Genomic DNA, 16741 nt, shown 5'->3' on the forward strand with positions numbered 1-16741 from the left:
GTATGCAATTCAACGAATGTTTGACTATTTACTGTGTTTCAGGAGCTGTGCTAAGGCCAAAAGAGATTTAAAAGTTGACTAAGACATAATTCTACCCTCAAAGAACTCAGTTTACTGAGGGTTGGAGAGTACACTTAAACAAACCAGTCTCCCACAGAGCAGAATGTGATAATAGCCAATAAAGAGATGTGTCCCTGGGTGCTCCTAAAGTGGACTCCAAAGTGGAAGATCTACTCTAGATCTGGTCAGAAAAGGCTCTGCAGGAGTAGTGGCATTTGAATTGTGCTCGTAAGGATTAATAGATAGCTGTGGAGGTAGAGAGGGCATTTAGGTGGAAGGAATGGCCTAAGTAAAGGCACAGAGGTGTGAAAGAGTGGGAGGTATTCAAGTCTCAGCCAGCACAAGATTTGGGCCAGAACCCAGGGCATAAACAGTGGAGGAGCAGTCAAGAAGGCTGGTAGAGTAGGCAGCTTCTGAAATGGCTCTGAGTGATGGCCTCCTGATATCCACTCCCTCCCTGTGTAATCCCTCCCCGCCCCTGCCACGCAATAGACTATAAAAGACTGGGCTGACTTCCATCTTGTTCATCATCTCTCTCGCTCTCTCCTCTCTCTCCCATTCAATTTGCTGAAACCAGCTTCCATGTTATGAGCTGCCATATGGAACAGCCCAATTTACAAGGAACTGAGGGCAGCCTCTGGCCTACAGCCAGTGAGGAACTGAGGCTCCCAGTTCAAAAGCCCACAAGGAACTGAGTCCTGCCATCCACCACCAGGTGAGCTTGGAAGCAGATCCTCCCCAGTCAAACCTGGAGATAAATGTCACCCCAGCTGATGCCTTGATTGCAGTCTCTGAGATACCCTGAGCTGGAGAACCCATTTAGGCCATACCCAGATTCCAGACCCATAAAAACTGTTAGATAGTAAATATGCACTATTCTAAGCCACTGAGTTTAGGATAATTTGTTATGCAGCCACAGATAGTTAATATACATAGAAAGGATTAGAGACAAAATTTGGAGGACATTCAACAGCAGACTGATATGTCTGACCTATGATTGATATATCTTGCCAATATCTGATAGGCAATTGTGAAATATTAAAGATTGTAAGTAATGCTGTGAACAGAAACAGGTTTTCAAACACTGATCTGGCAGTGATACACAAGAGGAGCTGGAAAATGAAGACTCCCAAGTTAAAAAATTATACAAAACTCTTGATGAACACATTATTCCCTGGTGAGAAGCAAAGAAGACTTGAATAGTGCCATTGAGAGGAGAGGGAAGACAGGGAAGATGTGAAGTAGACTTACCTGGTCTTGGCTGTTGATGGCATGTAGGGATGAAGGAGAGGGAGGGAATTAAAAGAAGATTCCAAAGAATAAGGAATAGGAAGCTGGAAATATGGAAATATCATTTGTAGAGATTAAGAGCACAGACAGAAAAGCACAGAAAATTTTGAGGGAAAGATAATGGGTTCAGCTTTGGACCTGTTAAGTTTAAAGTGCCAGTGAAAATATTTAAAGAGTTTGATATGCAAGACTGACTTCCCTCGTGGTCCAGTGGTTAAGAATCCGCCTCCCAATGCAAGGGATGCGGGTTCCATCCCTGGTCGGGGAACTAAGATCCCACATGCCATGGGGCAACTAAGCCGCACATCACAACTACTGAGCCCACGCACTCTAGAGACTTCATGCTGCAACTAGAGAGAAGCCTGCACACAGCAATGAAGATCCCATGAGCTGCAACTAAGACCTGACACAGCCAAATAAATTAATTAATTTTTTTAAAAAAGACTAAAGTTGAAGCCAGAAGTTTGGATTCACCTACATAAAGGTCAGAATCTGCTCCTAATGGGGACAAGGGTTGCAGATCAGAGCTCAAGCGGCCCAACAACGACCTTAACACACAGCATGAGAAGGTGAGCTGCAGCTCAGGGATCATGTCCCCACCCTTTTCATCTTGAAATCATGGAGATCACAATGTGGGGGATCACTGGCTTATTCCTGATGACTCCAGGGAGCCTGGCATTTTGCTGGGAGAACCCAGGGCTCAGCCCATGATTCAGCTGGGCAAGGTGTAGAGTTTTCTTGCATGAATATACCAAAGACCAGGGCTTCCCTGGTGGCACAGTGGTTGAGAATCTGCCTGCCAATGCAGGGGACACGGGTTCGAGCCCTGGTCTGGGCAGATCCCACATGCCGCGGAGCAACTGGACCCATGAGCCACAACTACTGAGCCTGCGCGTCTGGAGCCTGTGCTCCGCAGCGAGAGGCTGCGATAATGAGAGGCCCGCACACCGTGATGAAGAGTGGCCCCTGCTTGCCACAACTAGAGAAAGCCCTCGCACAGAAACGAAGACCCAACACAGCCAAAAATAAATAAATTAATTAATTTAAAAAAAAATATATATATATATATATATATACCAAAGACCAGCCCAGGGAATGATGTAATGTCTTCAGGTCTCATTCCAGAGGCCCATTCGAGATGAATACTCATATTCATGTTTTTTCAAAAAAGAGGCTATCTCATAAATACAGAAAGCATAACAGTGGTTTCAGGGGCTGGGGGCAGGGGAAAATGAAGAATTGTTTAATGGCTATAGCGTTTCAGTTTCGCAGGATGAAAAAGTTCTCAAGATTGGTTGCACAACAATGTGAATATACATAACAATACTGAACAATACACTTAAAAATTGTTAAGATGGTAAATTTTATGTTGTGTGTGTTTTACGTGATAGCATTCTGGTACTATCAGAGAAAATAATTAAAATAGCTACTATTTACTAACTACCTCCTCCATGCCATTTGGTTATAAAGTAATCCTTATGAAAATCCATTGATATGGACTATTATCCTGAGAGAGGCTAAGAAATGTAAACAAGATACATAGCTGATGAGCAGCAGAGCCAGCATTTGGGCTGAGATCCCTCTGCTTCCAATAATGTGCTAGTTCCTATGCTACGCTGGTTGAAATGGAGGGGAAAAACAAGCTTCAGATGTGGAAGACAACTTTAGGTGGGGAGAATGAAATTGGGAGGATATCATGAGTTTTAGATAAGGAACCACATCTTACTGTTTTTTATTACTCCCAGAAAGCCCAGCACAATGCAATGCACTCTGAGGCTTTCAAGAAATGTTTTTGAATAATTGAATGATGAATAATCATTATTTTTAAAAAAAAGCAAAACGATTCCTCCCCTTTGCCTCTAAAAACTTCGGTAACTGTTTTTCTCTGGCTTTCAGACCAGCCAGTCAAAAGTAAGCTTATTTCAAATGGGAAAGACCCCTGGGACTTCCAGTTTCTCGTCCGATGTGTAAAGAGTTTGGAAGTCATCACTCCCCTCCTCACAACAAGAAAAAAATGTGAACAAACTGAAAATCAATCACTCTTCTCAAATCCATCAGAGAATGAGGTCATAGAGCAAACTACTGCCCTGAAAACTGGAGAAGCTACTAGGCAGATACAGAGAATCACCACTTACTAGGAGCAGAAGTCCACAGATGGAGCCAATACTTAAATTATAATTGATGAACTGCTGGAGGTGTAGTGAGGAAAAGCTCAAGACTTAAAACCTGAAGGGATGGCAGTCTTAAGGGGTCCCCCACACTTTCCTGAGTTTCACTGGATTCTCACTGGGAAAATTAGAGAAAAATCTCGTCATTCTTCCAGCAAGGGGGTGGAGGGTGGAGAAAGTAACCATTTTCAGATATGCCCAGAGCTCTCTGTTCTCCTTAATAAGGCCTTGCCTCAAGGAAAGCTATTTTACCAGAGCCTAACTGACCTGGGGAAGGAGAATGCTCAACTCCTGCCACCTCAAAACTTCTATTACCTTATTTGGGAAGAATCTCTAAGGAAACCCAAAGACAATAGGGGAGACAAAAATAAGGACACTAGAGAACATTTTATCCTCTGACACTGAAGCTACAGCAAATAGTCAACACAGCCTAACTCCTCACCAGATAAACATAAAGCCTCACACCAAAGACCAATCTACCTTAGTTCCTTTTCCTCAGATTTATCACGTCCGGCTTTCAACAAAAAATTACAAGGCATCAGATGATGTGACTGCACCCTGACAAGACACCTCAAGCCAGAACCACGTAGCCATGCTTTTGAAATCCTGAGCCACAAAAACTATGAGGATAGATATTTATTGTTGTTCTACACTATTAGCTTTTGGTGTAATTCATCTTGCAACAGTAGAAACTATTATAATATATTCATTAGTCACCAGCCCTTCTACCCTGACATAAGCATTTAAATGCTATAAATTTCCCTCTACATATTGTTTTAACTAAATCCCACAAATTTGGATAGGCAGTATTTTTCATTATCATTAAGATTTAAATATTTTCTAATTTCCATTATTTCTTCTTTGACTTATCAGTTACTTAGAATTATGTTTCATAATTTCCAAATATATATTGTAATTTGTTACTGATTTCTAGTTTAACTGCATTTTGAACAGAAAATATAGTCTATATGATATAATCCTTTTTAAAAAATTACAAGGCATACTTAGAGGTAGAAAAACATCGTCTGAAGAGATTAAATTTAAAAAAAAAGTATCAGAACAAGACTCAATATGGCAGAGATTTTGGAAAAGACCTCGGAAGGGTCCTGGTGAACTCCATTTCTTTGGTAGGAGGAGCTTTTTTTACCTCCTGACTCTGTGACCCTAGACAAGCTTCTCTAAAGCTGGTCCTGCTGATTGTTCTACCACAAGTTCTGTTACATCCACACTTTCCTTTTTATTCTGTTGTCCCCTGAATCTAGGCCCGCATTCCACTTGGATTATTGTGTCATCTCCTAACTTCTCCCCACCTTCCCCTCTAGGTACCCTAGATGCTGCTCCAGGTTGATTATTCCAAACACCACTTAGCACATGCCAGCTCCACCTTTAAGACTCCACTGGTTTGGAACCAAGTCCTGAAGGAGCCCTCCAAGCTAGTCCATCCCCTCTTCTGCCATGTCCCAGAGGCTTGCCATGATCATGTCCAGCACCTCACTGCTGCTTATGCCCTTTGCACTACCTCGTTCTCCCTCTCCATTTATCCACTTGGGGGTGAACTTCCAGGTACAGCTCAGTGCCCCTCTATCTCTATGTGAGCCTCAGCCCTCTGTAACCACACCTTTCTCCATATTTCTATAACGTTTAATGTTTTTTCTCTACTGTTCATTTCACCTTTATTATTCACTGTTGATGACACCAAAGAATTATATAAGCTATTTACTGATCATTGCATGCCAGGTACTTTCCATACTTACATACTCATTGATTCTTACCAAATTCCCATAGTACTATTATTATTACTATGCAACAGTATATTATATTAGCAATAGTATTATCATCCTCATTTTTCGAATGAGGAAATTGAGACCCAGAGAGGTTATGCAACTTCTTCAAGGTCACAGCAGGGGTGGAGTTGAACATCAAAATCAGGTCTGTGGAACTCCAGAGCCTATGTTCTTTTTATATTATGTGATTTCTCACCCACTTTGTCATTACTAATTCAGCAAACAATCATAGTGTACCTAATATGTGCAATGCATGTATGTATTGTAAGAGGGTTAAAGATCAATTAGACAAAAACCTGGCCTTCAAAGAACTTTGAGATATACTCCTTTATGTTGTCATTTCTCTTTTTCTGTATTTTCTGTCTTTCCATGCCTGGGATAACTATACCTTCACACAGTGGAGGATCTTTTCCATTGGACTATAAGTGCATGAGGTCAAGAATGGGGGTCTCTCTTAAGCAATGCTTTTTTTTCAATATTTAGCACACTATCTCACACATAATAGATACTCAAGAAATATTAGTTGAACAAGTGAATAAATGAGTGAATGAAAGAATATTTAAAGAGGATGAGGATGTGGAAAGAGAGGAGGGGGAGGGGTCAGAGGATAAAGTCCTCCATTTCCATGTCCCAGGATTCCCAAGGGGAAAAGCATAAATATATCAGTTTGAGAGCAAGAAGGAATGTAGTACTATTGTCACCGTTTAGCTGATGGATGGAAGTCAAATCGTTCCCATGTTGGATATCTGGCCCACAGGGCTGATTGAGAGACTCCGTACAATGTCCCCGCTCCCACACCAGGAAGAGAGGACTTCAGGTCCAGGGTTCCCAAGTTCAATAGCCTTTTCTTTTTTGCCTTAAAAAAATTGTTGAGGCATGAGATACTTCCGTTCTCCACTGGCATCTTTTCACTGTGCCCAGAGAAACAATCGTATCACATTCAGGAAGGCAAGGGCTGCAACGGCAGGGAAACAGGAACTGTCCCCACGGATGTCCTCCCTTGGGGAGGCAATCAGGGGCTGGGAACAAATGCTGTGTGAAAGGAAAGCTGGACTACACCAGAGGCTCCAGGTTGAGGGGCTGGCCCTTCCCAGCATCCAGCAGGACCCTCAGCCACAAAGTACAGGAACAGCATGTTATTCTTAAAAACGCACACTTTTCCTTCCCTACCCCCAGCCTCACACGTTAAATCCTGTGTGAAATCTGAACAGGGAGCTCTGTACTGCAAAGAACATTCCAACTCCTTAGACCTGATGACAGACCATCACCAGAAAAGCATCCATCTCTCTCACTTAAATACATCTCCATAAGCCCAGCTCCAACCCAGTGGCTCTGCTCAGTCCCCAAACATGTGTCAAGCCCAGTCTTGCTCCAGTCCAACCTTCTCTTCCCCTTCTACCTACTCCCTTCCCTTCCTCTCTGATTAGCAAGTTTTTCCTCATGGGTCCTTGACTCAGAGCATCTCAGCCAGAGTTATCCTCTCTCACTTTTAAATCCCAGCAGTACTTCCTAAGTCAGTGTTTCTTTATCTTTTTCATGGAATAGAAAAAAATATTTGTATAGCACCCAGGGTTAAACACATGGAGCTGATCTCAGCCAGGGCAACTAGCCCAGGGACCCCAGATGCCCATAGGAAAAGGAGATCAATACCTGAGACACACCTGTGATCTATTCAAAGTCACTGCACACAGGAGCGATGGGCAAGCTCATGTCTACAGACTTTCTAACTCTGTTACAGAGCATTATGCAAACTAGACCCAGAAAAGAGGAATATATGAAAGCCTCTGCCTTTGAAGAGCTCCCATGCTAGTTAAAGAAATAGAAGATGCCTGCATGTATAAACCGCCCCCCCCACAAATAATTTTTAATTTCTTTATGTAACAGAAAGATCTTGGCCTTTGACATAAAAGACATATGGAAGTTTTAAACTCTGCTTTGCCACTTACTTGCTGTATGAACTTAAGCAAGTTAATATCACCTCTCTGATCTCAGTTTTCCCATCTGTAAAATAGGGATAATGCCTATCCTCACAAGATTGTGTTTTTAAATCATCTTTAGTGAGATATAATTTACACACAATAAAGTTCACCCACCAAAGCATACAATTCGTTAAGTTTCTACAAGGGTATACTGTCATATATTCACCACTACAATCAAGATACAGAGCAATTCTATCACTCCAGAAAATTCCCCCAGACTCTTTACAGTCAACCCCCTCCCCCTGCCCCATTTCCTGTCCCCTGGCAATCATCGATCTGATTCCCATCACTATAATTTTGCCTGTTCTAGTTTTTCATATAAGCAGAATCATACAATCATAGTCCTTTGTGCCTGGCTTCTTTAACTTTCGATAATGCTTTTGAAATTCATTTATGTTTTGTATATCTGTAGTTTGTTCCTTTTATTGCTGAATAGAATTCCACTGTATGGAAATACCACCATTTGTTTAATCATTCTCCTGTTGATGGACACTTGGGTTTTTTATGGGTTTTGGCTTTTATGAATAAAGCTGCTATGAACATTCTTGCAAAAGTCTTTTTGCTGACATGATTTTACCTCTCTTGGGTTAATACCTAAGCGTTAAATTGCTGGCATATAGAGTAGGTGTATGTTTAATTTCTTAAGAAACTTACAAACACTGTTGCAAATTGGTCGTACCATTTAACACTCCCCCCACCAATGTACGTGAGCTCCAGTTGCTCCACATCCTTGTCAACATGTGGTGTTGTCAGTCTTTATAATTTTAGCCATCCGGGTGGGTATGTAGTGATATTTCATTGCAGTTTTAACTTGCATTTTCCTAATGACTAATGATGTTGAACACATTTTCATGTGCATATTAGCCATTTATACATCTTCGTTTCTGAAGTGTCAAGTCTTTTGCCCATTCTATTTGTTAGATTATCTTTAATGATTGATTTGTAGGAGTTCTTTACATATATTGGAAAGAAATTCTTTGTCAGATACGTTTTTCAATTTTTTTCCCCTAGATTGTAGCTGGCCTTTTCATTTTATTATTATTATTTATTTTATTTTATTTATTTATTTTGGGGGGGCGGGGGGACACAGCCGTTATGTATGGCAGCTCGAATTCTCCCCACCCAGCGATCAGAAAGTTGACTACGTTACACACAGGCGGGGCACGGGGGCGCCGCCATCTTTAGCACAGTAACGCTGGAAGCGTTTTCCAGCTACAAAAACCAACACCCCCAGAACCGCAAAACGCGTTTTCAGCAGTCCGGCCGCCCGCAGTCTGAACAACGTCCTGACAACACAGATACATGCAGGCGCTCTCGCCGCCCAGATCAAAGTATCGCTTTCAGCAGGGAAACACCACACCTGAGCAGAGAAACGGGCACACCGCAACACCGCTCCTAGGGCGTAGCTATAGGAACAAATCCTACGCCAGCACACACAGTTCCGCTCTTAAACCTCAAAAAAATCAGGGGAAAGAGAGAACGCAGCCCCCACTACCACAAATTATGCAGTCGAGTTTCCCACATTTGGGGAAATCGCAGGGGTCAGCACATCCGGAGTGAAATGGATAAGCCTCGCCCTGGGAAAACCACCTTCGTGATCATGGTATATCCCCTGCCAGGTAAGTATGGCCTTTTCATTTTAATGGTGTCTTTTGATGAGAAGTTTTGAATTTTGATAAACCTGATTTATCAACATTTTGTTTCTATTGCGTTAGCACTTTTTGTGACCTCTCTAAGAAATATTTTCCACTCCAAGGTCACAAAAATATTCTCCCATGTTTTCTTCTGGGATTTTTATGGTTTTAACTTTTATGTTTAGGTCTATGATCCATCTCAGATTAATTTTGCATGTGATATGAGGGAAGAGTAAATGTTCTTTTTTTTTTTTTCATACATTTACCCAGCTTTTCCAGCACGATTTGGGAAAAGATTTTCCTTTTTATTTATTTATTTATTTATTTATGGCTGTGTTGGGTCTTCGTTGCTGCGTGTGGGCTTTCTCTAGTTGCGGCAAGTGGGGGCTACTCTTTGTTGCAGTGTGCGGGCTTCTCATTGCGGTGGCTTCTCTTGGGAGCGTGGGCTCTAGGCGCACGGGCTTCAGTAGTTGTGGCACTCGGGCTTAGTTGTTCCGCGGCATATGGGATCTTCCTGGACCAGGGCTCAAACCTGTGTCCCCTGTACTGGCAGGTGGATTCTTAACCACTGCACTACCAGGGAAGTCCTAAAATTTTCCTTTCCTCTACTGAATTGACTTGATAATTTGTCAAAAATCTATTGACCATATGTATGGGTCTCTTTCTGGACTCTATATTCTCTTTCATTGATCTATTTTTCTATGTTTATATCAATGCCACACTGTGTTAAATACTATAGTTTTAAAATATTTATTTAATCAGATAATGGGAATTCCCCAAATTTAGGTGTTTTTTGTTCATATTATCTTGACTATTCAAGTCTTATGGATTTTAACGTAAATTTTAGAATCAACATGTCAATTTACTTTTTTTAAAACCCACTAGAATTTGGATTAGGATTATATTAAATCTATAGATCAATTTGCAGAGAATGGCCACCTTAGCAATACTGATTCTTCCAGTCCACGGACATGATGTAATTCTCTATTTGTTTAGGTCTTCTTTAATTTCTTTCAGTGATGTTTTGTACTTCTCAGTGTAGATATTTTGCACTTTTATTAAATTTATTCCTAAGTATCTGATGTTTTTGACGCTATTGTAACAATATTTTAAAATTTTATTGTCCAATATTTTGCTGCTAGTATATACACACATAACAGATCTTTTCATATTGACTTTGTATTCTATGACTTTCTAAGTGCACTTCTTAGTTCCAGTAGGGTTTTGTGGTTTTTGGCTTTTTTTTTAGATTCCTTAGACTACACAACAATAATGCCATTGGAGAATAAAGATAGCTTCTTTTCTTCTTTTTCAAACTATATGCTTTTTATTTCTTTTGCTTGCCATATTGTACTGGCTAGGGCCTTCAATATAATAGTGAGTAGAAGTAGAGGGAGCATTTTTCTGATCTGAGGAGAAAAGCATTTGATATTTTACTATTAAATATGATGTTAGCTGTAGAATTTTTCATTGATGCCTATTATCAGATTGAAGAGGTTCTGTTCCTTCTCTGGTGAGCTTTTTTTTTTTTTTTTTTTTTTTTAAAGAAGATGTTGCAGGCAGGAGTTTATTAATTAATTATTATTTTTTTTTTTGCTGTGTTGCGTCTTCGTTTCTGTGTGAGGGCTTTCTCTAGTTGTGACAAGCGGGGGCCACTCTTCATCGCGGTGCACGGGCCTCTCACTATCGCGGCCTCTCTTGTTGCGGAGCACAGACTCCAGACACGCAGGCTCAGTAGTTGTGGCTCACGGGCCTAGTTGCTCCGTGGCATGTGGGATCCTCCCAGACCAGGGCTCGAACCCGTGTCCCCTGCAGGCAGATTCTCAATCACTGCGCCACCAGGGAAGCCCTCTGGTGAGCATTTTAATCGTGAATGAGTGTTGGATTTTTTCCAATTTTTTTCTGTATTTATTGAGTTGATTGTGTAACTTTTCTTCTTTATTCTCTAAATGTGGTGAATTATACTGATTGATTTTCAAACATTAAACTATCCTTGTATTTTTGGTGATAAACTCCACTTGGTCTTAATAAATTATCCTTAAAATTTTTTTAAATTATCCTTTCATACATCGTTGGATTTAGTATGCCAGTACTTTGTTGAGGATTTTCTTTTAAATCTATGTTCTTGAAAGATAACAGTCTTCAGTTTTCCTTTCTTGTGAAGTCTTTTTTTCTGATTTTGGAATTAGTGAAATGCCGACTTCATAAAATAATTTGGGAAGTGTTCTCTCCTCCTCTGTTTTCAGAAAGAGTTTATGTGGGAATAGTATTTTTCCTGCTTAGATGATTGATAAAATTCACCATAAAACCATAAGGACGTGATGTTTTCTTCATGAAAAGGCTTATAATTAGAACTTTTTTCTTTTTTTTCATTTTTTTTTGTTTTTCCTGAGTCCATTTGTTGTGTTTTTCAATGAGTTTATCTATTTTAATCTAAATTGTCATATTTGTTGGCATAAATTATTTATAAAATTGTTATTACTATCCTTTTAATATCTGTAGCATCTGTAATTATGTTCTTTCTTTCCTAATTTTGGAGTTTTCTTCATTGATCAGCTTTATTAGGGATTTGTGAATTTATTAATCTTATCAAAGAACCAACTTTTAGCTTTATTACTTTCTCCACTATTTGCCTTTTTTTAATATTTAATTGACTTTAGCTCTTTATTATTTCCTGCCTTCTATTTTCTTTGTGTTTAATTTGTTCTTCTTTTTCTAGCTTCTTAAGGTGGAAATGTAGACCACTGATTTTAAACATTTCTTCTTTTCTATAAAAAAAAAGTATTTAAAGCTTTTACTTTCTCTTCAAACATTTCTTTAGATATATGCCAACATTTTGTTTCGTTCAGTGAAAATTATTTTCCAGTATCTCCTGTGATTTCTTCTTTGAGACACGGATTATTTATAAATGTGTTGTTTAATTTTCAAATATTTGAGAATTTTTCTTGTTACTTTTTTGTTATTGATTTCTAATTTAATTTTATTATAGTCAGAGAATATATTCTGTAAGATAGTAATCTTTTCAAAGTACTGAGCGCTATTTTATGGCTTAGCTTATGGTCCAACTTGGTCAATGTTCCCTGGGCTCTTGAAAAGAATGTTTATTCTGCTGTAGTAAGGTGGAATGTTCTATAAATGTCAGTTAAGTCAACTTGTTGATTGTGTTGTTCTAAGCTTTTTATCCTTATTGATTTTTTAATTTACTTGTTCTATAAATTACTTAGAGAATATTATTAAAATCTCCCACTATAATTGGATATTTGTCCATTTGTCCTTTTAGTTCTGCCATGTTTTGCTTCTGTTATTAGATGCATTTATATTTAGGATTGTTATGTTTTCCTGATGAATTGACCCTTTCATCATTTGTGAAACATCCCTCTTAATCTCTGGAAATACTCCTTGACTTGAGTCTACTGATATTAATACAACCACATCAAGTTGCTTATACTACTGTTTAATTGTATATCTTTTTTTCCATCCTTTGACTGAATCTATATGTGTGTTCTTTGTATTTAAACTGTGTCTCCTCTAGATATATATAATTGAGGCTTGGGTTTATTTCTCATCTGAAAAAAATCTCTCTATCTTTTAAATAAACTATTTAGTCCATATTCATTTAATGTAATTATCAAGATCATTGGGTTTATGTCTACCACTTGCTGTTTCTTTTCTATTTGTCCCATCTGGATTTTTTTCCCTCTCTATTGCTCCTTCCCAGCCTTTTAGTTTTTTTTGATTAATTGAACATTTTTGGTATTCTAATTTATTTCATCTATTGGCTTTTAAGCTTTATCTCTTTGGGGTTTTTTTCCTCTTAGTAGTTGCTCTAGATATAACCATAAGTGCCCTTAACTTATCATAGTCTACTTAGAATTAATATTGTACTATTCCACATGAAATATAAGAATCTTACAACATTCTGTTTCCATTCCCTCCCTCATTCTCTGTGCTATTATTGTCATATGCTATACTTCTACTTATATTATATATCCCACAATATATATTTTCATCTTAAGTGGTCACTTTTTTCTTAAAGAAATTAAGAGAAAAAAATAAGATAGTATTCTACATTTACCTACATATTTATGTTCCTCATTCATTCCTCTAGATCTGAATCTTTACCTGGTATAATTTTCCTTTAGCCTAATAAGTATCCTTCAGCATTTCTGGTAATATAGGTTTGCTGGCAACAAATTCTCTCAGCTTTTATTTATCTAAAAAGGCTTTATTCCACCTCAGATTTTAGGGATATTATCACAGAATTTTGAATTCTGGTTGACAGGGTTTTTTTTTCCACCTATTACATATGTCATTCCATTTTCTTCTAGCCTCCATTGTTTCTTATGAGAAGTCAACTCTGATTTTTTCTTTGTTCTCCTATATCTAATTTGTCCGCTCCCTGCATCTGGCTGCTTTAAGATTTTCTGTTTATTTTGGATTTTCATCAGTTGGATGTAATTTCCTGAACAGGAATTGAATTGATGAACACTGAAATTGGACCAGCATGTTCAGATTGTAGATTAAATCTCTGGAAACATTTCTTCTTATACTTTAGCCTATTTCCCAGCTTCCCAGCTAAGAAGGCATTGAAGACCTTGGAGAGTATTGGGATTAGATACCCAGAACAAGGAGACAGGAAAAAAAAAAAGCCACAAGAAAAGGTTAAAGTATTATTATACTGAAAGATAAGAAGTCAGGAAGGACTCATGAAGAGAAAATGCACAGATACCTAACAATAATTAAATCAATTTTTTAGCTCTACTTAAGTAAAATTTTAATAATCAGAGTTGTTTAATAATGAAATAGGCTATCTCAAAAAAGTGAGTTAACCATCACTGAAGTATCGAAATATGAGCAGCAATAGTCCTTACCAAGAATCTGGAGAAGATGGCTCTGTCTTTGGCCTGGGGATGGGCTAGTCAGCATCTATGTTTTCAACAAACTCTAATATTTTATAATTCAATTTCAAAATTTTGGGGTTCTCTTTCATCCATTCATTTATTTAACAAATACCAAATGCTTATTATGTGCTAAGTGCTAGGAATAACATGATGAGCAAAATGGACATGGTTTCTGTCCAGAATTTACTCATCTAGCAAAGTGATGAGGAGAAATAAATCTAAGCTTTAGCACTAAGGATTTAGATTAGCTCTAAGAAAGGGTTTCCTCAGTTGTTCAACACAGCAGTTTTGTAATTTGTATCCCTTTCCTGTAAATCTTTTAAAATAAGATAGATTCTCATCTATCTGGGACATTTTAAATGTAATCAGGCAATGCTTGTAGACAGAGGAATGAACTATATAGTCACTTGAAATCTTCTCTATTCTTGTGAGCCAATTATCTCAATCAAGCTAGGTTTACGAGATGGACAGATATCTTTCTCCCTCTTTTTAAAATGGAAACTGAGCATGATGAAATGATTTCCCAGAACCAAAAGCCAAACTTAGAAAAGTATACTTTATTATCATTGACATTTACTGAATATCTACTATGTGCTATGTATATACTGACCTAGGTATCAAGTACATTATATTATTCATTCCTTTCAACAACCTTATGACTAGGTATTGTTATTAACACTTTAAAATGAGAAAACTGAAGCTCAGAGAGTAAATGTAATTTTCTAGTAAGCAGCAAGATCAGGATTCAAGCCCAGATCTGTTTCTAAGGCCTCTTCTCTTAACCACTGTACTATAGTATGATCATACACAAAGTATATGTAGTGACTGGGTTTGTAATTCTCTAGGTTCTGCTGGCCAGGAGACATCCATGGCATGCTCTCTCACTCAGTGAAGACACATCTTGGCCCAGAACATGGAGGGTCCTAACTACCAGGTTAGAGAAGAGAATAGCAGGACCCTGAGCCTTCAGGGCCAAGTAACATGTCTCAAATGACTGAGCTGCAGTGCTCCTGATGAGGGGATGGATACTACTGCTAATTAAAGTCTTCATTCGGGGTCCAACCTCCTTCCAGGGTTATGAGGCAGTATAGATTAATCCCCTGACCAAGGTGACACTGACTTGCTTTCTGATGCCAGGATCACCCTGTGGTTTGCTGGAGAAGATGTTTTTCCACTTGCTAACTGGATATTAAAGTGTTGTCCTTCTTACCAATTCTATAGGAAACTATTGACATGATTACATTTATCATACTCTTCAAAATATCCTGGTAGTTACATTCTACAGGAGAAGGCACAGGTGGAAATCCCTCAGAAGACAGATACCAAAGCACTGCTACATCCCTCAAGAAGCCTTCCCTAACCCAGGTTATGCTCTATTATTACAGTTAATTGAATTCCAGTTCATACTATAGTTATTAGTGTATGTTTCCCACCTACTTTACTAAAGTACAAGTCCTGGTGAAGCAGCTTTTGGAGACAGATAAATCTGGATTCAAATCCAGGCTCTATCACTTATTACTTCTATTTGGAGTTAGGCAAGTTACTGAATTGTTGAATTTCTCTGACTCTCTGCTTCCTCGTATTAAATTCGAGTTGATGATACTCCCTATTAGAGAGTAATTCTTAGAACTAAAAGAGACAATGTGTATAAAAACACCTAACTAATTGACTAATAGGCATTTGGCCCAGGGTTCTTTCACCTGGAGAGCAGAGACCATATCCCTATCATCTTTGCATCCCTCCAAGTACCTAATTTAGCATCTTGAACTTGCAAAATATTCGATCAGTGTTTGCTGAGTGAGGAAAGTGTTCTGGACTTGCAATCAAAAGATCAGACTTACTAGCTGTGTAGCCATGAGCCAGACTCTTTTCTTTAATGGAGCTCAGTTTCCTTACTTATAAGATAGAGTTGGTAACACTTACCTCATCGGGTTGTTGTAAGGATGCAGTAAGCATCATTGTGCCAAGCACAGTGGTTCTAAGTCCTGATTATACATTAGAATTAGAATGTTGGAGCTTTCAAAAAGTACTAATCCCTGGCTCCACCTAGGTCATTTAAAAAAGTCTCTGGAGATGCGGTCTGGACAGTGTATAAATTTCTACAGTAGTTTCTAGTGGAGAATGAAGGCTGAGAATCACTAGCACAGTGTCTGACACGCAGCAAGCTCCCAGTAAGTCTTCTTCCTTCCAGGTAGAAGTAGTAGAGGTAATGATAATGGGAACAACTTCCTAGGGAAAGGAATTCTTTTATTTTTATTTTTTTTTAATTTATGGCTGTGTTGGGTCTTTGTTTCTGTGCGAGGGCTTTCTCTAGTTGTGGCAAGTGGGGGCCACTCCTCATCGCGGTGCGTGGGCCTCTCACTATCGCGGCCTCTCTTGTTGCGGAGCATAGGCTCCAGACGCGCAGGCTCAGTAACTGTGGCTCACGGGGCCAGCTGCTCCGTGGCATGTGGGATCTTCCCAGACCAGGGCTCGAACCCGTGTGTCCTGCATTGGCAGGCAGACTCTCAACCACTGTGCCACCAGGGAAGCCCCAGGAATTCTTATTTCAAAATCATCCCGCACATATCCTGTCACTTAGAAATTCATTTTTAAAAATTATTTTAAAGATTGAAATATGGCTAGGATGGTTATATTTATAAATATTTACAATTTAAGCTGTCTCTTTAAAAGCATCTAGTCCAAACCTCTCATTTTGTGGATAAGGAAACTGGATCCCAGAGAGAGGAAATTATTTTCCCTGTTTCACACAGTGGCAAGAATACAAGTCTGCAAACCGCCAGACTGCTATTGTTGCACTGGATAATGAGATCTTGCTCAAGCTACTACATAACAGAAAGTAATGGAGGGGTAAGTCATTGAACACGTGCACAAGCCTTGTGCAAGATACTATAAGTGCTGTGGTGACAAGGATAAATCAAGCAG

The 16741-nt window shown here is 38.9% G+C and overlaps 1 non-coding gene across 1 annotated transcript; it reads right to left on the reverse strand.

The window, feature by feature from the left end:
* Nucleotides 1-8745: 8745 nt before the first annotated feature.
* Nucleotides 8746-8908, reverse strand: LOC132484791 (U1 spliceosomal RNA). Its single transcript, XR_009531340.1, has one exon. It is a non-coding gene; the product is annotated as a U1 spliceosomal RNA (small nuclear RNA).
* Between the last annotated feature and the right edge of the window lie 7833 nt (nucleotides 8909-16741).

The sequence above is a fragment of the Mesoplodon densirostris genome, chromosome 2 (assembly GCF_025265405.1).
Source record: "Mesoplodon densirostris isolate mMesDen1 chromosome 2, mMesDen1 primary haplotype, whole genome shotgun sequence".
NCBI classification, from domain to species: domain Eukaryota; kingdom Metazoa; phylum Chordata; class Mammalia; order Artiodactyla; family Ziphiidae; genus Mesoplodon; species Mesoplodon densirostris.